This window comes from Podarcis bocagei (genome assembly GCF_964188305.1).
Source record: "Podarcis bocagei genome assembly, chromosome: 6".
NCBI lineage: Eukaryota > Metazoa > Chordata > Lepidosauria > Squamata > Lacertidae > Podarcis > Podarcis bocagei.
Genome location: NC_138130.1, coordinates 7,354,707 through 7,380,292, shown reverse-complemented (window position 1 = coordinate 7,380,292; position 25,586 = coordinate 7,354,707). Strand labels below are relative to the sequence as shown.

The 25,586-nt window shown below is 43.6% G+C and overlaps 1 long non-coding RNA gene across 1 annotated transcript in view; it reads left to right on the top strand.

Moving 5' to 3' along the window:
* Window positions 1–25,586, top strand: part of LOC308589444 — a 142,137-nt gene that overhangs the window by 13,121 nt on the left and 103,430 nt on the right. The window contains exon 3 of the long non-coding RNA XR_014009250.1: window positions 13,220–13,385. This is a non-coding gene — a long non-coding RNA (uncharacterized lncRNA). The remainder of the gene's footprint in view (window positions 1–13,219; window positions 13,386–25,586) is intronic.

Below are 25,586 nucleotides of genomic sequence, written 5' to 3'. Positions count from 1 at the left end.
TTGGGATTTGAATATATATTGCAGATAGGGCCTAAATTACATTCCCCAAACCAATACACAAATCAAAACATAGATAGCCTTTGAAATTCACACTTCTCTGTCCGTTCCCCCGCTTTAAAATGTATAAAAATAACACAAAAATGCTTAGAATTTCCATGCAGATCTATGTCTATATCTATACATAGAGCAAACTGTTGAGGAAGAGGAGAAGCAATAATAATAATAATAATAATAATAATAATAATAATAATAATAATAATTATTTATTTATACCCCGCCACTCTGGGCGGCTCCCAATAGAATGTTAAAAACATGATAAAACATGATAAAGCATGATAAAACATCAAAAACTTCTCAAAACCTTCAGATGTTTTCTAAAAGTCAGGTACAGTGGTACCTTGGCTTAAGAACTTAATTCGTTCTGGAGATCCGTTCTAAATCTGAAACTGTTCTTAACCTGAGGTACCACTTTAGCTAATGGGGCTTCCCGCTGCCACCGCCGCATGATTTCTGTTCTCATCCTGAAGTTCTTAACCTGAGGTACTACTTCCGGGTTAGCGGAGTCTGTAACCTGAAGTGTCTGTAACCCGAGGTACCACTGTAGTTGTTTATTTCCTTGACATCTGATGGGAGGGCATTCCATAGGGCAGGTGCCACTACCAAGAAGGCCCTCTGCCTGGTTCCCTGATTCATCCATCATCACCCTGAATCTATAGTTTATTCATTTGTATCCTTTGTCCTCCTCTGAACCTCTATGAAGACACACACTGAATCATTCCAGGTCTGCTTCCCTCTTTCCCGGCCTGTGTTTCCTGGGGCACCCACCCACCTTCCTTGGCTTTCCCTTCGGCCCCAAACAATGCACCCAGCCCTCATTGCATTCCATTTCTTCAGGGAAGGTGATCAAGGGATTGTGAGGGAAACTTAGGCCACACTGTGGCAAGAATGTGAGCATTGAGCTGGAAGAAACTGGAGTTTAAGTTGCTGCCCCCTGCCCCTGCCATTTTGATTTTCCTACTCACATAAGAGTCAAGTTTGCATATAAATACCCTTTTCAGAGATTGCTCACATCAGCAGGATTTTGCATTTATTGCAATGTATTTGTTGACTTGGTAGTGGTACTTTTCTTTTTTAAAACATGACCTTCAGTCGATCAGCTTTACATTATGGTGAATAAATAATATAGTACTTGTACTGTGATTTCAAGTGTCCAGAGTGGTTAACATATAGTTCTTGTTGTAATAGCTGCCTTGAGTATCCTTTGAGAAAGACATGGCAAACAGGCCCAGCCCTATGATGAGGCAGAGTGAAGCAGCTGCTTCAGGTGGCAGAAGTTGAGGGGTGGGGACAGAGCTGTGAGTGCCCTGTGGCCTGCCCTGTGCCACTTTGCTAGCCTGCTGCCCTCAAAGGCAGTGGAAGATATTTTCACAGTATGGGCCCTGGAGAAGGGTGCCATATTGTCCTTCATCTTGGGCAACAAAATGTCTTGAGCCAGCCCTGACTAATTATAGCAATGCTGTGATGTAAGAGTGACAAATAACCCACCCAGTGCGATTCAATCTACAGTGGTACCCCGCAAGACGAACGCCTCGCAAGACGGAAAACCCGCTAAACGAAAGGGTTTTCCGTTTTGGAGGCGCTTCGCAAAACGAATTTCCCTATGGGCTTGCCTCGCAAGACGACAGCCCATAGGGAAATCTCCGGGGACCTCTTTTAAATGCTAGCGGTGGGGAGCAAAGCCTTTCCCCCCCCTCCGGCCTTCAGAAGAGGTCCAGGAAGGCTGGTGGGGGCCGAAAGGCTTTGCTCCCCACCGCCAGCATTTTAAAAGCAGTCCGGGATAGCTTCCCGCTATCCCGGACGGCTTTTGAAGGCAGGAGAGGTCCGCGAAGCCTGGGCGCGCTGATCTCAGCACGCGCAGGCTTCGGCATGCCGGCAACTCTCCGCAAACAGCGGCAGCACTGCCGCTGCTCGTGGAGAGGTCCGCGAAGCCTTGGCCAGACAGCTTTTGAAGGCAGGCGGAGGGGACAAAGACTTTCGCCCCCCGCCAGCCTTCAGAAGAGGTCCAGAAGTCCTCCGCTGTCCGGGGCGATTTTCAAATGCCGCCCGCCAGCATTTTAAGATCGCCCCGGACAGCGGAGAAGTCCTCCGCTGTCCCGGGGTTTTTTAAAATGCTGGGGGTGGGAAGAAAAGCCCTTGTCCCCCCCCCCCAGCCTTCAGAAGAGGTCCGGGGACAGACTGTCCCCGGACCTGGTCTGAAGTCGGTTTCCCTAGGAACGCATTAATTGATTTTCAATGCATTCCTATGGGAAACCGTGCATCGCAAGACGAAAAAACCGCAAGACGAAGAGACTTGCGGAACGAATTAATTTCGTCTTGCGAGGCACCACTGTATTGGCTTTCCCCCATTCTTAAGTTTTCTTCTCACTTTTATAGCAAAAAAGAGAACAATTTTACTCTACTATTCAGCCCATTTAAAAATGGAGTCAAATCCTAAGTAACACCCCCTTTGCGGGAACAAAAATTGACACCAGGGCACTTAAGAGAGGCTATGTCCCAATCAAAAGGCAATGAAGTGGGCGGAACCTATATAGAGCAAATTTTAACTCGCATGGCTGAGAACTTTTGCTAAATGGGGCTCATTCATGAATAAACTTTATAGAAAGATCTTGGCCATGGCTAAGGTCGTGGCTGAGTACTGTAGTTTTATATCAAGTGCTTATATTAAGAATTTCGGTGTTAATTCTTCTTGCAGCAAATTGCAGGAAAAAAACAATACTTCAGCAACACTTAAAGGGGATCAACTATAGAAACAAGAAGCTCCCCCACATCAACAGCTTTTAGAGCTGGCTGTTGTGTCCTTGGGAGTTCACTGTTGGAGTTCAGTAACAACTAAGGATTTGCATGGGTATATAACTACAAAAGAATGTTGCACTCTTTCTGTCTTTCCATCTGTGCCACTGTAGATATGTACTCAAAAGAGATTGATCCAAACTGAATTTGTGGTAGGCGAGATGCTGGCATACTTATGTTGATCTGACTAGAAACTTTCAAGGAAGTTCCCCCCACTGCTATCCTTTCCCTTCACTCCTCATGGTGTAAACAGTACATAAAGTAGCACTGGCTTGGTGGGAAAACAAATATAGATTTTGTCCCCTAATCAAATATTTGAGTTTGGTAGGAATTACAGCATCACTATTGAAGTTAGGACTCGGGTGGCACTGTGGGTTAAACCACAGAGCCTAGGGCTTGCTGATCAGAAGGTTGTGGTGCGAATCCCCGCGACGGGGTGAGCTCCCGTTGCTCGGTCCCAGCTCCTGCCAACCTAGCAGTTTGAAAGCATGTCAAAGTGCAAGTAAATAAATAGGTACTGCCCCGACGGGAAGGTAAATGGTGTTTCCGTACGCTGCTCTGGTTTCACAAGTAGCGGCTTAGTCATGCTGGCCACATGACCTGGAAGCTGTACGCCAGCTCCCTCGGCCAGTAAAGCAAGATGAGTGCCGCAATCCCAGAGTCGTCCACGACTGGAGCTAACGGTCAGGGGTCCCTTTACCTTTTATTGAAGTCGTTCCTTAGTTTAAAGAAGCATCACCATGAAACATATGCAAAGTGAGATGTAGACTTGGGAGTTATGTTAGGGCCCCAACTGTAAAGAATCTAAAACCCTTTCCTGAACTTTTAATTGTCATTTAAAAAGGGTTGCCATATGTCCTCTTTTTCATGGGTAGAGTCATAATAGCGATCCATTATTAAAAGTAGTAGTCGGCAAAAGTGTCTTTTTTGCTCTTCAAAATATTGTTCTTTATCGTTTAGTCATTTAGCCGTGTCTGACTCTTTGTGACACCCTGGACCAGAGCGTGCCAGGCACTCCTATCTTCCACTGTCTCCCGCAGTTTGGTCAAACTCATGCTGGTAGCTTCGAGAACACTGTCCAACCATCTTCTCTTATGTCGTCCCCTTCCCCTTGTGCCCTCAATCTTGCCCAACATCAGGGTCTTTTCCAGGGAGTCTTCTCTTCTTATGAGGTGGCCAAAGTATTGGAGCCTCAGCTTCAGGATCAGGGCCGTCTTTAGCAGATGCAGCGCCGGGGTGCAAATATCTGCTCAGTGCCCCCAAATTACCATGGATGGGGGGGGCAGAAGCTGCGCACTGCCAACCATGGGGTGTGTGCGCACAACTCTCCCCCATGCCACTGTGGGAGAGCAATCCCCACAGAGGCTTGGGAGGGAAGCTGCGCGCCCACCAGCCACATAATTAGCGGGGCGCAGCTTCCATCCTAAGCCTCTGCGGGGATCGCTCTCCTCCCACGGAGGCTTGGGAAGGAAGCTGCATGCCCGCAGTTAGCAGGCGTGCAGGGAAAGGGGAGGCCACTGGTAAAGCCGCGCTGCTCCCCCACTCGCTGGGGCGCCCCTGAGAGGCCGGCGCCCTGGCGCAACGAACCACTAAGCCGTATGGGAAAGACGGCTGTGTTCAGGATCTGTCCTTCCAGTGAGCACTCAGGGCTGATTTCCTTAAGAATGGATAGGCTTGATCTTCTTGCAGTCCATGGGACTCTCAAGAGTCTCCTCCAGCACCATAATTCAAAAGCATCCATTCTTCAGCGATCAGCCTTCTTTATGGTCCAGCTCTCACTTCCATACATCACTACTGGGAAAACCAGAGCTTTAACTTTGTCGGCAAGGTGATGTCTCTGCTTTTTAAGATGCTGTCTAGGTTTGTCATCGCTTTTCTCCCAAGAAGCAGGTGTCTTTTAATTTTGTGACTGCTGTCACCATCTGCAGTGATCATGGAGCCCAAGAAAGTAAAATCTCTCACTGCCTCCGTTTCTTCCCCTTCTATTTGGCAGGATGTGATGGGACCAGTGGCCATGATCTTAGCCCTAAATGAGATGCCTTTTCCCATGTGAATTCAAAGGAATTCCCAATCTGGCTCAGTTGACTCATTTTCTATCCCTCTCCTGGACTTACCTCAGGAACTGTGATAGACCGATTAATTCATCCCCTGGTGAAGCTCAGATGCACAGCACAACATGCTGATGTCATTTGCTGAAATGTACACCCATTTCTGGACACTCACAGAGACTACTTGTGCTCCAAATGAGAGGACAGGCTGTGCCAATAGTTCCTAGCCCTGATAATTTCTACTGCACCCAAAATGCCAACTCACTTCTGTGGACCTATATGCAGGCCAGGAAAGGGGGGTCGCAATTTCGCTGAGTTTTACAAGGAACAGGAGGAGTTCTACATATTTTTGAGAAATGGCCACCACCTAGTTCCCTCAACAGGGCCTTATTCAAAGCATTATGAATAATGGAGTGCACTGTGGAGCATCATGGGAGACTACTCTGCTTCTAAAAGCAGGATCACGTTGCATTTACAGAGGGGAAATGGCTCTTTTGGATTCAGATAGAAAATAAAGAATACCTTTGCTCGTTAACGAATTAATTCATAGGATGAAGATAGAGAGAATAAAAGCAAGGCCCAAACTGACAATTTTATGCCCCTCTGCATTGGCCGGAGAGCTCCCTTTGGGTAATAATGTATAAGGACTCCTGACAGACAAAGTGCGGCCCTAATGTTGGCCAAAGGCTAAGTGGGCTTCTCATTAATCAGGTGCTATGAGGGCTTATATACTCTTCAGTAAAGCACCTGCTGTTATTCAGGTTACACAAGCCAAATTTGGTGTTTAGGCAACACACCAGTTTCCCACCAAAGTCAAAACACCATCCGGTATTTGGGTTTCCCATCCATTTCCCACCAATGTAGTTCACTTCTGCTGTTTGGATTTTCCACCAAACAGTGAAAGGCTAACAGAGACTTGGCAGGAAATCAACACAGATAAGCTTCTGCCAATCTCACACATTGACTCTTGCAGTAGGGAGTTATCAGCTTGCCTAGGAAGCTATCTAGAAGCTTACAATTCCCAAACACTTGTATCTCGGAGTAACAGGAATGCGAAACTACCAATTTATGGAATAAACAGAATTGACCATTTTAAGGGCCAGGCCCTCAGAATTTCTAGGCACTATCTGGACGTTTGAGAGGCTATTGCGGCTATTGTCTTGTGAAGATACCAATCATCGTCCACAATATGGCAATATACATGTCTGGTGTTTGCATCTGTGGCCAAGCCACATTTTAAAAGGAAGGAGAAAGAGGCAAATACCACTGTTTGTACTGATAAGACCCCATCCCCCAAATATGTAGAAATCCTTCTCCCTTGTGACAATTCCCCATCTCTTTAACTTTATTTATTTACAGTAGTACCTCGGGTTACATATGCTTCAGGTTACATACGCTTCAGGTTACAGACTCCTCTAACCCACAAATAGTGCTTCAGGTTAAGAACTTTGCTTCAGGTTGAGAACAGAAATCATGCTCCGGCGGCGCGGCAGCAGTGGGAGGCCCCATTAGCTAAAGTGGTACCTCAGGTTAAGAACAGTTTCAGGTTAAGTACAGACCTCTGGAACGAATTAAGTACTTAACCCGAGGTACCACTGTATAAAAAAATAGATATCACAGCAGTTTACAACAATATGAAAACACAGAGTCAGACAAAGTTAAAAACAAGTTAAAAGCAAAAATTAAAAACAAACACCCACAGACTATTGTGGGGGGTGTACATGGCCTGATGGAATAGAAAAGTTTTCAGCAGGGGTTTAAAAGTTGGCACAGAAGGCGCCCGCTGAATCTCTATCAGCAGGGTGTTCCACACGACTGGGTGATGACACGAAAGGCTGTTTCTGATCCCACCCACAGCAATCTTCCAAGAAGGCCTTCCAAAATGGAACTCTTGCCCTAGGTCTACTGATGAATGGCAACATCAGGAAAGCAATGCAGGGAGAATTCTATTCCACTTCTCACAAAGAAGCAGAACCCTGGCCATTGTTCTGGCCATTGAGTGTGAAGCCATTGGAATGACAGAGAAGGACCTGGCACCTGCATTTAATTTTATTAACACTTAATATAATACAGTGGTACCTCGGATTACGTACTTAATTCGTTCTGGAGGCCCGTTCTTAACCTGAAACTGTTCTTAACCGGAGGTACCACTTTACCTAATGGGGCCTCCCGCTATTGCTGTTTCGCCGCTGCACGATTTTTGTTCTCATCCTGAAGCAAAGTTCTTAACCCGAGGTACTATTTCTGGGTTAGCGGAGTCTGTAACCTGAAGCGTATGTAACCTGAAGCGTATGTAATCCGAGGTACCACTGTATTGCCATATATCTGAGGTACCAGAGCCTGTTAGTGAATACTGTGCCCCGATTTTCCCAATGGAAATGCAACCCTGGGTAAATGCCTGGAAGCGGGACATTCCAGGATAAAATCAGAAATTGGGATGGCTTCTCTAAACCAGGGCTGTCCCTGGAAAATAGGGACACTTGGAGGGTCTGCCCTGCATATCATTTTATTTTATTGCTGTTTAACCTTTACTTTAGGGTTACCAGACGTCCCCAGTTTCCGGGAACAGTCCCTGGATTTGCAAATCTGTCCCTGGGAAATGTGGCAGCGGCAGCCTCAGCAGCCCGGAGCCAGCCTGGTAGCACAGTTAGCTCTGGCTGGTGTCAGGAGCTGCTCGCTGCCGTGGCACCCGCCATTTTTCCTCGCCGGAAGTCCCCATATGATGTGTTTTGTGCACATAAGATGTGTCTTGTGCGATCTCCTGCCCCCTTCCCCCTTTGTTTTGACTGATCGGGGGAGGCTTGGGAGTCGTGGGCAGGCGGCTATTGCCCAGGTTTTTTTTAACTCTGCGCATTTATGTTTCACAGGGTGCGAAAGAAGGGCTTTGCATCTTTATACAATATGCATGTGTGCTTGGGCCCAGGGTCTTTTGCCTCACCATCCCCACACCCTGTTGCTACTCAGCTTCAAAAAAAAAAAAAAAAAAAGTGTCCCCAGATTCATTGAAAAAAATCTGGTAACCATATGTTAGTCCCTTTTCCATAGAAACCATACTCAATGTAAAAGGGCATACACTGACTTTCTTGCCTCCTCCTTAGGTCCCCTACCATAAAATTGGTGGTTGAGGTCTGATGCTAGAACGGACTCATTTAAATGGGTATGCCAGTATCTATTGCAGCCAGTACCTCTATTCTGTGTACAGTGGTACCTTGGGTTACATATGCTTCAGGTTACATACGCTTCAGGTTACAGACTCCGCTAACCCAGAAGTATTACCTCGGGTTAAGAACTTTGCTTCAGGATGAGAACAGAAATCGTGCTCTGGCAGCACGGCAGCAGCGGGAGACCCCATTAGCTAAAATGGTGCTTCCGGTTAAGAACAGTTTCAGGTTAAGAACGTACCTCCGGAACGAATTAAGTACTTAACCCAAGGTACCACTGTATTCTGTAATGTCAGGGGAGGTTTGTGAGTTGCTTGTATTATCTTTCAAGGAATTCTCCACAGTCCAAGAAAGGGAAGATTAAGAAAGAAAGAGTAAATTAAAGACCTTTAAAGCGTGGGGGTGGGGGTGGGGAGACACACAAAGATACAACAGAGTCAATATTTTCAAATTACCATCATAATGGAGCTTAAAATAGTTTCAGCAGTATAGTTTGAATGTGTCAATAAAGTATTGGATACAGAAGCACTGGCTGATTAAAATGTATTTAAAGTTTGAAAAGCCTTCGGCAAGGTCTTTTACAAGATGCTGTTCCCAAGTCAAACAAAAAACAAAACCTACATATCTAAGGGTCAGGAGGTAAAGTACTGTCAAAGATCAATAACTGCCCCCCAAACCTAGAAACAAGAGTAAAAACAAATTGTTAAATTTCAGCTTCAAGGTTGCATAACAAACACAGAGATCAGATAAATTCAGCTCTGCAACTGCATTTAGACTTGCTTTCTTCAGATAAACAGATTGCATAGTTTTGTCCCCAATAATAGAAGAAAGCATGGAACTCTGTGGGACGGTATAACTACAGCTCTCGATTCTTGCATGTAAATTAGAATGGGGGTTCACTTTTTAATTCATAGCTACCTAACACACACTTTCTGAAACAATATACAAACCAAAACCCACCTTTCACTCAAAATTCACACTTCTCCAAATTCTGTAATGCAGTTGTCTAACCCCCCCCCCCCAAAAAAAATACAAAAATGTGCACATTAGAATCATAGAATTGTAGAGTTGGAAGGGAACCAGGTGATAATCTAATACAACCCTCTGCAATGCAGGAATTGCTTGGCCCAACGTGGGGCTCAAACACATAAGTCTCATGCTCTGCTGAGGGGAAAGAGTGTGCAAAAATGTGTATATTAGAGGAAACAATCTAAAAAAATGTAATGTATTAGGGGAAATAACAGGGAAAAAATGTGTATATTAGGCAAAGTCAGAGGGTTTCAGTGTAGCACAACTGGATCAGCTGCAGGGGGCGCCACAAAAATGCTGTAGAATGGAGCACAAACTTGGGTGGGTGTGCCAAATTTTAGTGTCACACCGAACACTTGAAATTTGAGAGCCCAAAGTCCACCACTGGCAAAATGGCGTATATTCACAGATTGTGCCTGGAATTATGTGTGAACATTAATAATTTCTTTCTAAAACAAAACCACAAGCTCATGAGCAAATGAGATGGACTGAAGTTAAGGCTAGAGAAATGAGAAGCCGGGATAAACAAAAAAAACTATCAAGCTAACGTAAGTAGAAATGAGATGCATAAAAGGAGTTTGAATTAGGGACACATTTATTGGCATAGCATCTGCAGGCAAAATGAAAGCAGAGTGGGAAGCTATTCTCGAATGACTCCCTTGTGTATGCCAAATCCTGTCCACGTCCAGGGGAATGAGAAGGCAAAGCTACAAGGCCTGGATCCCCTTGACCAGTGAGTAGGGAGATCTTTCCCCACTGCCTCTCTGGGCCCCACAACTCCTGGCAAATGAGACAGGTTAGCCTAAAGAATGTTCTATATCCAGGATAAGTCCTACAAGCCAACGAAGCTGGCTTCCAGAAAGGCCCCTTAGCTTCAGAGGTCCTATTGAGAGGTCACTTGCTCACTTCTCCCATACTAACTTTTCCTGCAAATTCCTGCTCAAAATGTGACCAGTTAATGCGACACCTGCGCTGAAATCCTTACTGTTTCTGGCCTCCAGTAAAGAGTAGGTGAAATAACCTGTTCAACTCGATCAATCTGTGGACAAACAAACAAAATGCTCCTCATCCTTTAGGTGTCTGGAAATCCTGGATTGAAAACTAGAGTGGGAAGACCAAAAGTGACCAAAGAGAACATGATGTGGGCTTATAAACTCCACAGCCATGCTCCATTAACTATTCCCGCACCTTCCTGCCACAGGAGTGGAACGAAGCTTTTAAGTAGTAGTAGTAGTAGTAGTAGTAATAATAATAATAATAATAATAATAATAATAATAATAATAATAATAATAATAATAATAATAATTTATTATTTCTACCCTGCCCATGTGGCTGGGTTTCCCCAACCACTCTGGGCGGCTTTCAACAGAACATTAAAAACAGAATAAAACTTCAAACATTAAAAACTTCCCTAAACAGGGCTGCCTTCAGATGTCTTCTAAAAGTTGGATAGTTGTTTATTTCCTTGACATCTGATGGGAGGGCGTTCCACAGGGCGGGCGCCACTACTGAGAAGGCCCTCTGCCTGGTTCCTTGTAACCTCACTTCTCGCAATGAGGGAACTTCCAGAAGGCCCTCAGAGCTGGATCTCAGTGTCCAGGTTGAACGATGGGGATGGAGCTGCTCCTTCAGGTATACTGTGCCAAGGCCGTTTAGGGCTTTAAAGGTCAGCACCAACACTTTGAATTGTGCTCGGAAACGTACTGGGAGCCAATGAAGATCTCTCAGGACGGTGTTATGTGGTCCTGGCAGCCACACCCAGTCACCAGTCTAGCTGCCGCATTCTGGATTAGTTGCAGTTTCCGGGTCACCTTCAAAGGTAGCCCCACATAGAGTGCGTTGCAGTAGTCCAAGTGCAGGCTTGAAACATCTCTGACTACATTTCTATAATCAAGATAAGTTTAAAATGGAATTTCTGGAGACCCATGGTGTACCAAACAATGTTTCCTCCTGCTGAATATGGATATTCCAAGGAACCCAATTTCATCCCCCTGCCTCAGTTTCCACTGTCTTTCTCCAACCCACTGAACAAGCTCAGTCCACACTGGGTTGTTTTGAGTGGAGATCCCTCTCACCAGCTATTAGAGTTTTCCCCTTCAGTCAGGAGATGCTGTGTAATTGTGTAGTTCTACATACTTTGGGGCTTCCTCTCTTGTGGGCCAATGGTCCTATTTTGACTACAAAAAGATCCTCACTCTGACAGCGTGTTCAACATAAGATGCTCATTGGGTGTCTTTTGGGAATTATCAGTATAGTGGAGTTCCAACCATGTCTTCCTCAGAAGCTAGCTCCACCAAACAGTGCACAGCATTTAATGTTCTCACCCTAAAGTGGAACACTTTTGCAGGGAAATGTTCAAGGAAACATAAGCATCAATCCATCCTTCAACCCTGCACATATGCAAAAAAGCCAAAAAAAGCAAAACACAAAGCAAAAGAAGAGCAAAAGAAACTTTGCTATGTGCTTGAGAAGAAACAGAGTTGTGGAACACACACTATTAATAATTGAAACTTGTAAATAAATAAAGCAACAAAGAGCTTACTGTCATTGAAATGATTAAGTGCCTTTGGTCTTTTCTAGCTCTGCTCAGCAGCTGCCTGGGAAAAGAAGCATTTCTAAACCAAGCGTTTCCTCCTTTTTGCTGCTGTACCCTCTGCCGTTGTGAAAATGCTGTCGTTAAGATTCTCCTCTATCTTTTGAAACTAGAAAAGGGGGGTATTTCTAGTTTTCTTCTAAAGTTTCAAGCATACACACAGCATAGCTTGTTCGCAATATCATAGACATTTCAAAGATATTGCTGCCATTAAATCTGATTTTCTATATTTTTTAAAAAACAAGGTGTTCCATTGTCATTTAAAAAAAAAATAGTAGTTGTTTTAACATTTCTTTTAAACTCCAGGCTAACACCTGCAAGCTACATCTCCCTAGCCATAGTCAAGCGTTGTCATCCTGGGAAATAGTGACGAGTGGGGTGCCTCAGGGTTCTGTCCTGGGCCTGTTGTTGTTCAATATCTTTACTGGATGAAGGAATTGAGTGGACACTCATCAAATCTGCAGATGACATCAAACTGGAAGTCATAGCTAATGCTACAGGAGAGAGAATCAGAATTCAAAGTGACCATAACAGATTGGAGAACTGGGTCCAAGCTAACAAGATGAATTCAATAGGGACAAATGTAAAGTTTTGCACTTAGGTAGGAAGAACCAGATGCACAAATATAAGATGGGGGACACCTGGCTTGCTAGCAGTACGTGTGAAAAGGATCTAGGGGTCTGGGTAGACCACAAGCTTAACATGAGTCAACAGTGTGATGCAACAGGTCATTTTGAATTCTGAATATGTATTCTACAGCATTAGCTACCCTTCCCTGTTTGGTGTCACCTGCAAATTTGATGAGCATCCCCTCAGTTCCTTCATCCAAGCCGTTTTTGAAGATGTTGAACAACAACAGGCCCGTGACAGAACCCTGCAGCACCCCACTTGTCACTTATCCCCAGGATGATGAGGAACCATTAATGAATACTCTTTGGGTTTGGTCTACCAACCAGCTACAAATCCACCTAAGAGTTACCTCATTCAACCCACATTTTACCAGCTTCCTTGCAAAAATATCATGGGGGACTTTGTCAAAAGCCTTGCTTAAATCAAGATACACTATGTCCACAGCATTTCTCTGATCCACCAAGTTTGCAATTCCATTAAAAAATAATAATACCATATTGGTCTGGCATGTCTTATTTTTGAGAAACGCATGCTGGGTTTTAGTAATCACAGTATCCTTTTCTAAATGCTCACAGACCTACTGTTGAATTATCTGTTCTAGGACCTTTCCTGGTATCAATATCAAGCTCACTGGTTGGTAGTTACCTGGGTCTTCCTTTTCGAAGATGGGGGCAACATTTGCCCACCTCTAGTCTGCAGGGTCCTCATCTGTTCTCTAAGAATTCTCAAAGATCATAGACAAAGGCTCTGAGATTGCTTCTACGTGGTCCTTTGGGACACTTGGATGCAACTCATCAGGCCCTGGAGATCTGAATTTATTTGAAGTAGCTAGGTGTTCCCTTACTATCTCTTTTTCCTGTCTTGGGCCACAGCTCCCTCCTTACATCATTTATTTTGTTATCATTAGGTTGGTGAGAGGAAATATGAAAACCACCTTCAGATATCTCAAGGGCTGTCACATGGAAGAGGGAGCAAGCTTGTGTTCTCCTGCTATGGAGGGTAAGACCCAAACTAGTCGCTTCAAGTTACGAGAGAGGAGATTCCAACTAAACATCAGAAAAAAGTTTCTGATGGTAAGAGTTGCGTGTCGAGGTCCCCAGGGCCACCCCAATAACTCACACATCACACAGAATTTTTGTTTAAGGTTTTTGGCATAATTTTGGCCACAACTTTATTAAAATACAAAAATGTGAGTGGTTGCTTAGGCATTGGTTGCGACTATCTGCCCCCACCATGGGGGACAGACTGACATTCCGCACGATGCGAAAGTCAGAAAGGGGGAATGCACTTGGGGCTATCGACGGAGCAGGGAAGCTGCCCTCAGCTGTCTCCAAATGCAACCAGGAGCTCATTGCTATGGCCCGAGCCCCCTTGACAGAGTGGACAAGCAATAGTTAGCCCCCAATTCCTTTAACGGAATCCCTTGCAGCAGCAGCATTAGAGGGGCAGGCACAGCCAATCCATGCCCCTCAACCCACCAAATCATAAACCAATGCCTAACCGCAACCTTACAAGTTGTGACAATTTGCTACGCAGTAGGCAAAAACCAAATGGCCCCAGCCAATCAGCCAGATGGACAAAATTCCTACCAGGCCCCCGCTCCAAAGCAGACGACCCCATGACAGGCATAGCAAGGTCAAGCGAACAACCCTAATTCTAAGGAGGGGGGGACGGGCAATCCGATGCATGGGCGAAAAGAGGAAGCCCTAGCCTTGTACCAGGAGTTTTACTATTTCTGGCTGTCAATCAATAAATGGCAACATTAACTTCTTCCCAACAACAAGGGAAGCCCCAATCGCATCAGTGGGCAACAATCAATTAGCCCGCCCCCAACTTCGGAGTGTCCTGGCGGCCCCCACCGCAACACGTGCTCTCCATGAAGGAGAACATGCTTTGTTTGACAGTGGATCTGACTCCTTCGGGAGCTTGTGGACTCTTCTTCCTTGGAGGTTTTTAAGCAGAGCTTGGGTGGCCACCTGTCATGGATGCTTTAGCTGAGATTCCGGCATTGCAGGGGGTTGGTCTAGATGACCCTTGGGGTCCTTTCCAACTCTGTTCTACGATACTATGTTTCTAAGACAGAGCTTGCTTTATTTGCATGGGTTTAAGCATTCCTGACTCTGAGCTGGACAGTGACCCTTCTTTTTGTCCCCACCTCCTATAAGTCATTAGCCACTTTTTCCTGTGTTCATCAAACATTCTTTACCTTACATTACCTTATGTCTTCAGGCTGTTGTAGAAAGCAGGTTTTTCATATTCAACTGCAATGGCCGTGAAACCAAATTCTGGCTTACTAGAAATGTTTCTTGGGAGAAAAGTGTGATTGACAACTGTTCTAATTAGGCTCTACTGTCAGTTAAGAGTTAACTTCATTTTATCTGAATGTTTAACAAACAAAGAGTTTTATGCAAAATATAATCCAACCATCACTTCCTGCTTCACTGATCTTCTGTAGTATTCTGTATGCCATCCTTCATTTGCATGCTGTCTTTTCAGATTGGCAGCTCTTTGGGGCAGGGGCTTAGGGTCACATTAGTATCTGACCCACTGTCTGCCTGCCTGTCTGTAGCCAGAGCAGCACAGCAATGCTATAATGCAAATCCAGTCATGTGGATCTGAGGCCACAACTAAGTCTACCTCTGCATTTTTGACTGGCGTTTGTGAGATAAAATCATCCAATAATTCATAAGTTTTAATGCGGAGATTCTGACAGATTTAATATCATCACTTGCTTTTATAGCACTTGTCCTAGGTACTCAAATTGCTTTGCATTATGTGCATTTTCTCAGTGACCCTTACTACAATATGCTAAATCAAGCCAATATTATTAACCCACGAGGGACACTGAGTTTCAGAGAAAACATCCTGACTAAGGTCAGGCAATAAGTTAATTCCTCATGAACTAGGGTCTTCCCTGCCTCAACCACAGCAAGCATACCACATCTGCGGCACTGCCTTAAAACACACACACCACTTTCCCCTCCTCTTCCTACAATAATTTTTTTACAGTTGTATAAGTATTTCAATTGCCCTTCGATAAAAAATATTGCCCTTAAAAAACAAATCCAACTGAAAAGAAATTCAGGACTGCAACCTGATTCAGACTAGATATAATTCCTTCCACATCAGAAACCTGCTTCCGAAAGATCACTTGTAATTGGTTACTATGGAAGCCCTCTAATGAATGTCTCTATTGTTCAGGGGAACTGGCTTCCAGTCTGGACCCCCTACAAAATTCCAGCATTTATAGGGGTGCCCTATCCCTTTTTGCCACCTAAGCCCAAATAGGAATGTGCCAGCCACTGCCCCTTATGCCCTACCACTGCCCCCAACACTTCAGCCAGATGGGCGGGGTATAAATAACAAATTATTGTTGTTGTTGTTGTTGTTTAGTCGTTTAGTCGTGTCCGACTCTTCGTGACCCCATGGACCAGAGCACGCCAGACACTCCTGTCTTCCACTGCCTTCCGCAGTTTGGTCAAACTCATGCTGGCAGCTTCGAGAACACTGTCCAACCACCTCGTCCTCTGTCGTCCCCTTCTCCTTGTGCCCTCCATCTTTCCCACCATCAGGGTCTTTTCCAGGGAGTCTTCTCTTCTCATGAGGTGGCCAAAGTATTGGAGCCTCAGCTTCACGATCTGTCCTTCCAGTGAGCACTCAGGGCTGATTTCCTTCAGAATGGATAGTTTTGATCTTCTTGCAGTCCATGGGACTCTCAAGAGTCTCCTCCAGCACCATAATTCAAAAGCATCAATTCTTCGGCAATCAGCCTTCTTTATGGTCCAGCTCTCACTTCCATACATCACTACTGGGAAAACCATAGCTTTAACTATACGGACCTTTGTTGGCAAGGTGATGTCTCTGCTATTATTATTATTATTATTATTATTATTATTATTATTATTATTTATTATTCTGCCAGAAGAAACGAGCTAATACAGGCATAGACGGCTCTCCAGATGTTTTGGGACTACCATTCCCATCACCCCTGACCACTGGTCCTGTTAGAGATGATGGGAGTTGCAGTCCCAAAACATCTGGAGGGCCGAGTTGTCCTATGCCTGAGCGAATAGGAAGGCACACTTGGCAAACCCTCACCGTGATCAGCTTGGCCCCAGCAGGTCATGACTTGCCTGCGGGTATCTCAAGCTTTCCTTGGGCCTTGTGACATGTGTTCTTCCTCTGCCTTGTTCCTCCACATCCCTTCCATTTGGGTGTCTTGTATTTTTTAGTTTCCAAACCTGAGGACAGGACTTGTCTCACCTTTTTTGAAAAAATCAGTGCCAACCGCTTTAGGAGACAACATCTGTCTGAAAAGCAGGGAATTTTTTTTAAAAAAATTAAAATTAAACTTATTATTGCTGCTGCTGCTACTACTACTGTACATTTAAAAGAATATATACAGGTGGCACTGTGGTCTAAACCACAGAGCCTAGGGCTTGCTGATCAGAAGGTTAGCAGTTCGAATCCCCGCGACGGGGTGAGCTCCCGTTGCTCGGTCCCAGCTCCCGCCAACCTAGCATTTCAAAAGCACATCAGAGTGCAAGTAGATAAAATAGGTACCAATTTTAGTATATGTGCTGCCGTACCGTGGCTGTCACCGATGGAAGCGAAGGCTCAGAAAAAGCTCAATATGGAGGTCAAATGGCCGAAATATTGGGAAATTTTGGAACAAGAGGGAGATAGACTGAAATTGCAGAGTTTTGAGAAAATAAAAAACAAAGTGCGAGACTGGCTTCATTATTATCAGATAATGGAGGCATACAATCTGGACAAGAAAATTGGCTTCCAGGTGGAAAAATCAAAATTAGAAACAGAACTGCTAGAACCCAAAACTAAGACTTTGTCAAGGATGTATAACTTGCTGTTGAAATGGAATACACAGGATGAAATGGTGAAATCTGCTATGATTAAATGGGCACAAGATGTTGGACATAACATAATGATGGCTGACTGGGAACAGTTATGGACCACAGGTATGAAGTTCACGGCATGTAATGCCTTAAGAGAGAATATTATGAAAATGATATACAGGTGGTACATGACACCAGTCAAGCTTGCAAAAATCTATCATTTGCCCGACAATAAATGTTGGAAATGTAAAGAAACTGAAGGTACATTCTTTCACCTTTGGTGGACGTGCCCAAGGATTAAGGCTTTCTGGGAGATGATTTATAATGAAATGAAAAGGGTATTTAAATATACCTTCCTGAAGAAACCAGAGGCCTTTCTCCTGGGCATGGTCGGCCAAATGGTGCCAAAGAAGGACAGAACTTTCTTTATGTATGCTACAACAGCAGCAAGAATACTTATTGCAAAGTATTGGAAGACACAAGATCTACCCACTCTGGAAGAATGGCAGATGAAGGTGATGGACTATATGGAACTGGCAGAAATGACTGGCAGTATCCGAGACCAGGGAGAAGAGTCGGTGGAAGAAGATTGGAAGAAATTTAAAGACTATTTACAGAAATATTGTAAAATTAATGAATGTTAGAATGATGTCAGAATGAAGTTAAGTGGTTTAAGCAGTAATGTTATAAAGGTGTATGTAAAAATGGATTGTTAACAGGTGAGAATCCAAAGTCATAATATATTATGTTAAAGGACTAAGACAAAAACAAAGAGGGAAAGGAATTGCTGAATTAACCAATTGAACTGGAATACAAAAAAGGGAGGTGAGAGGAGGTCAGGAAAGCAAGGAAATGAAATGTAAGATATGGAAGGACTAATTTGTTTTTAAGTGTGTTTTCTATTTTTTTTTCTTTTTATACTTTGTATTTTGTATGTTTTTTCTCCTTTTTTCTATATTTTTCCTTGTCTTTTTTACTTTTAACTATGTAATTTTTTTGTTTCTGAAATTTTAATAAATATCATTTTTTAAAAAAAGATAAAATAGGTACCGCTCCGGCGGAAAGATAAACAGCATTTCCGTGTGCTGCTCTGGTTCACCAGAAGTGGCTTAGTCATGCTGGCCACATGACCCGGAAAACTGTCTGCGGACAAACACCAGCTCCCTTGGCCTATAGAGCAAGATGAGTGTGCAACCCCAGAGTCGTATGCAACTGGACTTAACTGCCAGGGGCCCTTTATCTTTTTTCCCCTTTAAGCCTTATTATGAGTTAAGTTTATAAAGGCTGCAACTGGATTTTGTATAGACTGAGCCATGGATTTGATAAACCATTAAACTACATTTGCCTTAGGCACAAGTAAAAGCTCTGCTGGATGAAATATTGCCTCTGATCTATTTTGGGGAACTCTGCTGAACTCTGCTATGGTGTTTTAAGTTTTTCCTCCACACCTATGACAGAAATAAGTGGTAATAGAACTAGCATGGGATCACCACCCAGTTTTTACATATGTGGCTCTGCTCTGTTCAGAAGTTACACTAAAGCCACAAACACGGTAGGCAGCCACAACTTACTACTCACTTGGCAAAATGCTGCGCACCAATATAACAGCATCTGGCAGGTTACAGTGCAAGGGGAGGAGGTAACATTCAGTGATGGGCCATCCGTTGAGCTTGCCCACACATCACACAAAAGTGTTCTGGTTTTTGTTGTTGTTTGTTATTTCTGTATTATTTCACTATGAATATCTCGTGAAAGCAAGTTCAGTTTCTAGTTTGCAATATGAACTTCCTGGGGTGCCAATTAGAATGTAGTTAAAGGATGCATGACCCTCTCTCCCTTCGTCATAAATTATCCTCTGGGATCGTTGCCAAAAAGGAGAGGTCATGCAAGCTATGTCACTATTTTAAAGTGTGCTTTGCCGTAATGTGTTCCACTCAAATTTGTACAGAAACAAAGAGGTTTAGTACACACATACACACATGAAAAACCCTCAAAGCCCCTCTCACTTATAATTCTGTTGCTGTATCCCAACTCTTATAGAAAGCGTTCAGAACTAGGGCATGAAGATAAAACTGTTTTCAAGGCAATTCACTTTGTTTTATTATTTGTTAAATAATATGGACAATTCGGCTGCACCACTGGGGAATCAGAGATACTCCTTATTCCAATAAGCTCAGTGTTCTGACAGCTTTAAAAAGCATACTGTTATTTGTTTCTCAAACTCAGCTGAAGACCATTCTAAGCAGGGGGGCTTAAAATTAGTTGATTGTTCCACTTTTTCGTTGCTGATATTCCACTGTTCCCGTATGCATTCAAAATGTAAATGAAGGTCTCACAATAGATAGGAAGTTCCTCGAGGCAAAAGTGTCTTCTCCTTTGCAGTGAGCGGCATTACACAATGTTGGCAATCATAAAATGAACAATAATAATGTTTAAGACTTCCATCATTTTAAAGGACATGCAGTGTCCCCAATGAACCTTACTTGTCATTTCCTTCTTAGCAATTAACTTCAAGGCTTACATAAGCCACATTTTCAGCTCCCTTTTGTTTATTTTATCCTTTTTAGCCATTAATTTAGAATTCCAAACATTTTAAAAAAGCTTTCAGCTAAGTTTTATGTACATAAGAAGGGCAGCCACATCAGCCTATGGAGCAAACTCTCATATCCCTGAATGCATACTGGATACACTATTCTAATACGCTATGTCCAAGTCTTATGTATTTTGTTGGCATTTGTCTGTCTCGAGAGATAATGGAGTGTGCATCTGACGTGACTATTCTGGGGTGCAAGCCAGGGCAGTTTGTATGGAGGTCCTGGGCTGCCCAGACAACAAGACCCCCCCTCTTGACCTCACTGATGTAGTCCAAAGGAAAACAGAGCAATACGTTTGGGAGCAGGTTGGCTGAAGGAGTTGCTGGAAGGAGGCCTACAAGGCACCATCCAACTACCTTAGGGACTCTACTCCGTATTTGTGTAGGGTTTTTACTCCTTAGCCTTTTCTTCTCCCAAAAATATCCTACAAGGCAACAGAGGTTTAGGGACTGAGCTTTCCTTCTCCTAAATGGGCTACCATCCCAGGTTGACGAGCCCCACCTGCCCCTCACTTGCCCATATAGCACACACAGAAACTGCCTTCTTGACCATTGGACCCACTACTGGTACGCTCAATTTTTTTTGATGATTTTATATTTTTTTAATAGCAATTTTATTGAAAGTTTTTAAACATATTAAATACTAAAATTCAAACTCATTTATAAGAAAATAACGAAACAATATCTAAACATAAAAAAATCCTCACAAAACACAATTGCATAGAAAAGTGAAAGAGGAAAAAAGAATAGAGAAAGAATAACCAAAAAGGCCTTTTATCACATTTATATTGTTCACATCATATCATCTGTCCACACATAGGCAGATTCCCCATCTCTCACCTGGGTGCCTTCCACTTCTCCCAGTCTCCCACCTTGAGAGATCCTTCCTGCCCTGCCTTTCTTTCAGGTACCTCTCACCTCCAACTGTGCCCTTCCTGTGTGTGTCTTCCTTGATTCAAAATAATCTTAATATAAAAAAATTAAAAATAGGTAAAAAGGAAAGGAAAGCCCCACCTCCCTGTTTGACATTTATCTTTAACAGCAGTTATTCAGAATATTTAACATACGCACTCCAGAATAATGAAGGTTTTATTTTTAATTGTATTGTTTTACCAATGTCCTGTTTGCCACCCAAAACTCCTTTGGAAGGAATGGTGGGATTGAAACTTAATAAGCGTCAACAGCAACATCTGGGAAGTCACAGGTTCCCTAACCTTGCCCTACCCTTTCCTCCATAATTTGAGCTGTGAGGATGACTTTCAATGCAGCTGGTACCAAGGGTAAATTGCAGTCTGTGCTGTTGATCAGGACTGGGGAGGAGGGCAGGGAGCTGCATATAAGCCAAAGAAGCAGGAGAAAGAGTGGGAGAACTTAACAAAGACATTTCTTTCTGAGATGCCCTTGCATCTGTGAACCCCATTCCACCAACCCTGTGTTCTGGACAGGACATAAGGAAGGACATGAAATTTTGACCCCACCCCACCTTCTCTATTTATCCCTCTCTACTGCCAGCTCCTTAGTTTCTACAGCAATTTGTAGAACTGAATGACTCCACAGCATAGCTTCACCATAGGTTCACCATCCAGTCTCTGGAACAGTCTTCAGAGTTAGCAATTGATGTGCCATCTTGCTCTATTTTCTTTGTAAAATTCAGTTTTGTGGATGGGGGAGCCTCTGATCTCTTCTTTGTTGCTTCTCCAAGTACCTTTTGTGAGCATTCTCCCCAAATATAAAATGATCTGAATGATTCAAGCTTGAGTGCATTTGATAAGCACGCCTATTTCTGGGCCAGGTCTGTTGCACAGACAACAGTCTATCCTCCAGCAGAACAGACCCAGGATCACAGTGGGAAGCAATTTACTTGGCACATTTGAGCGAAGTCATTTATGTTCCAGAAGGTCTTATTCCCCAAATAATAGCTTGCAGACGTGTATAGAGACATGCAATCTGAGCAAGCACAGTAGCAGGGTTGTGTAACTATGCCAATTTGGCATGTATTGCACGGCAGATATTTAGATCTGCTGCTTCTATTGCTGTCTATGCTTCTTCTTTTAAAACTGGGAGCATGATGGGCAATTAGGCCAGTGCAAGGGATAATCCACAACAGTGATTCAGGTGTGCATTGGAAAAATTGTGTGTCTGATTTTTACAGATAAGGACCCCACACATGTAATGCCAGTAGAAAGATGTCATCAAGTGTTTGCCCTCCAAAAAGTTCACAGTTGTGTTCACTGGAAAGCGTTTGACAAGAGCAGGCCAGTGAAGTCAAGGGCTGAAGCACTGGGACTCTGGGCAGGAGTATTAATGCAAAAGGCAGGTTGAGAAAGGCACATAAAGCCAGGAGACAAGCAAGCAAGTGATTCGAGCAGAAAGAAGCCAGGTGTGTGATCTATTTCTCAGATAGAAGGAAACTGCCAACAAAGTTCTAAGGGAAAATAGGGAACTGTGCTGAGGGATTTTTGATCAGCGAAAATGCCCAAGAGGTGTTCTTGAACAGAGATTGTGATGCCCATTTGAGAGGTGGCAAGGCACTGCTAAAGAGTTGCCCCAGAACCTCTTGTTCAAAGTATCTTCTGACCTTGTTGTCAGTATGAAATCCATTGGTGCCAACAGCCTAGTATGAGACACAAATCTGTGTCAAAGTACAGTGGTACCTTGGTACTTGAATGTATGGTAATCCATTCTGGAAGTCCGTTTGACTTCCAAAACATTCAAAAACCAAGGCACAGCTTCCAATTGGCGCAGGCGCCACAGAAACAACAGTCGACAACCACATTGGATGTTTGGCTTCCGAAAAACGTTCAAAAACCGGAACGCTTACTTCTGGGTTTTCAGCGTTCGGGAGCCAAAATGTTTGAGTACTAAGGCATTAAAGAGCCAAGGTTCCACTATATTGGGATCTGTAAATATTACAAGCATTTCCTAAGCATTGACACACTTTTGGGACCAACAGGATGGAATGTTAACAGTCTACCACAGAGGGAAGCTTACTAGAATTATTTGTCAAAATAAAAAAATTCCTTCCAGTAGCACCTTAAAGACCAACTAAGTTAGTTCCTGGTATGAGCTTTCGTGTGCATGCGCACTTCTTCAGATACACTGAAACAGAATTTGCCAGATCCTTCTATATAGTGAGAAGGTGGGGAGGGGTATTACTCAGAAGGGTGGTGGGAATGGGTGATTGGCAGATAGCTGAGATGAGCCTGTTGACGACTCTTAACGACTGCAATAGGTCTTACAGGAAAAGGCAAGGGGTGAGATTTCCTTGGTGAGGTTGATGGACTTCCATTTCATGTGGCTCAATGTGGTGCCTTCCATAGTTCCAGTTACAGGTAGGTAGCCGTGTTGGTCTGCCATAGTCAAAATAAAAAAATTCCTTCCAGTAGCACCTTCCAGTAGTCTCACCCCTTGCCTTTTCCTGTAAGACCTATTGCAGTCATTAAGAGTCGTCAACAGGCTCATCCCAGCTATCTGCCAATCTCCCATTCCCACCACCCTTCTGAGTAATACCCCTCCCCACCTTCTCACTATATAGAAGGATCTGGCAACTTCTGTTTCAGTGTATCTGAAGAAGTGTGCATGCACACGAAAGCTCATACCAGGAACTAACTTAGTTGGTCTTTAAGGTGCTACTGGAAGGAATTTTTTTATTTTGATATGGCAGACCAACACGGCTACCTACCTGTAACTAGAATTATTTGTGTTGCAGATGTGCAGAAGATCAGAGCAAAAATTGTCTAATTTGCAGCCATAGGATCCCAATGCACCCTGGGGCGGCTTTTTATAAGCCATACGCGGTTCACCTGTCTGGTGTGCTTGGGAGCTTGGTGCAGTGTATGGAGGTGGAGCCAAACTGACACTCCTGCTGACTTGCCTACACTGTGCCAAGCTCACTGCACCTTGCAGCTCCTCTCTTCCTCTCAGTACAGTGGTACCTCTGGATGCAAATGGGATCCGTTCCGGAGCCCCGTTCACATCCTGAAGCGAACGCAACCTGCGTGTGCGCGGGTCGCGATTTGCCGCTTCCGCGCATGTGCGTGATGTCATTTTAAGTGCGCATGCACGAGCGGCGAAACCTGGAAGTAACACGTTCTGTTACATCCGGGTCACTGCGGAGCGCAACCCGAAAATGCCCAACCCAAAGCATATTTAACCTGAGGTATGACTGTAAGTGCTTGCAACTTAGTGTGCTGGGAAGCCATCAGAAGATCAGTGCTCAACTCACACAACCTCACCAGCCACTGCAGGCAACAAAACCTTTCACACAACTAATTCAACCCTCAGCAGTACAGGTAAAAAAAAATGTACCAGCATAAATGAATTCTGCTTCACATCACACACACACACACACACACACACACACACACACACACACACACACTCTTCCCAGATTTCTGCTACCAGTGCTGAAATAAATTTCTACAGGGACAAACTCATATCTCTTATTGTTCCTAGAGGAAGCTTTACAGACCTAACAATATAGCACTTTTTAGTCCCTGCCAAATCTTTTATAGCAACATGGTATGTGATTGAGATTTATAGGATTACTTTGCAGTCCTCCAGATTTTATTGTAATCCACCAGAGAATCATGGTGGATTGTTTCTCTAAACCCCCCAAAAAGGGCATCTCTCATGCCTATCCTAATTTTCTCAAAGAACAGTTCACAAAGGATGTTCACAAATATTAGGCTAAGACTTGGTCACATTTTGTGGGAAAAAATGTAATGTACTCAGATCATTAGTTCATGCAGCCTAATTCTGTGCTTCAGAATGAATAAGTTCAGTTTATTTGTTTATTAGGTTGATTGTTTTGAGATTTACCCAACTTCTCAACAATGCTTTTTAAGAAGCATATAAACCAATATAAAATATAATAAAATTAATTTATAATCAGAGCATTATTAAGGTAATGGTTCATCTAACCATAATAAACAGCACAGAATCTTAACACTACAAGCCTTGATTATTAGCATTTCAGTATCATGTCAAATGAAAGTTTTACCTTCCTTTGAAATAACAACCGCAAGCTAACAAGATGAGCCTATCTGAACAGAGTCCTAAAGGTATGGAGCCACCATTAAGAAGACTCTGCTTTCATATGGAACCAGAACCCTCAGCCAACCCTCTGAAATTATCTTAGATCACAAAGGAGTGGATGGGGAGAGAAACATGGTGAAGGCATTCCTTCAGATAACCAAAGCCCAGATCATACTGAGATTTTAAAGCCATAGTCAGTATTTTGAATTGTGCCCAGACCCTAACCTGTTACAACAGGTGTAACTGGGGAAAAGCTTTTCTGAACCGTTTGCATACCAAACATTAAGCCAGTTTATCAGCACTCCTAGGCAGCAAACCTGCTTCTTTAGGGATGTGTGATCCCACCTGGAGCAGCACATTAACTTACTCCGAAATTGATTGGCCCACCTACAATCAGCACTCATCCAGACCACTGCTAATTCTAGATAACTGTTCACAGATTTCTCTGCTTTGCTTGTTGTCTACAAAAACATAACTAGCAGAAGATGTGTGGTAATTTTACTGAACATTGTGTATTGAAAACATACTGATCTTTATTTCAGCTGAGCGCTGACTATTTCGGATACCTGTGGCTATGTGAGCTAACAGGAACATGATAATGGTTTCACACCAAGATGCAAAATATCTGCTAACATTAAATAAGATATTTTAGAGGAGAAAACCAATCTCCATGTCTGGCATGGTGCCATGTCCTTCAGTCTGAATGTCTATGGGACATATGTACAAAATCCATCTTCCCCCAAGTCTGCCTTTTGAGATCATCTTTGATGAACTTTCTACTACAGGTGTTT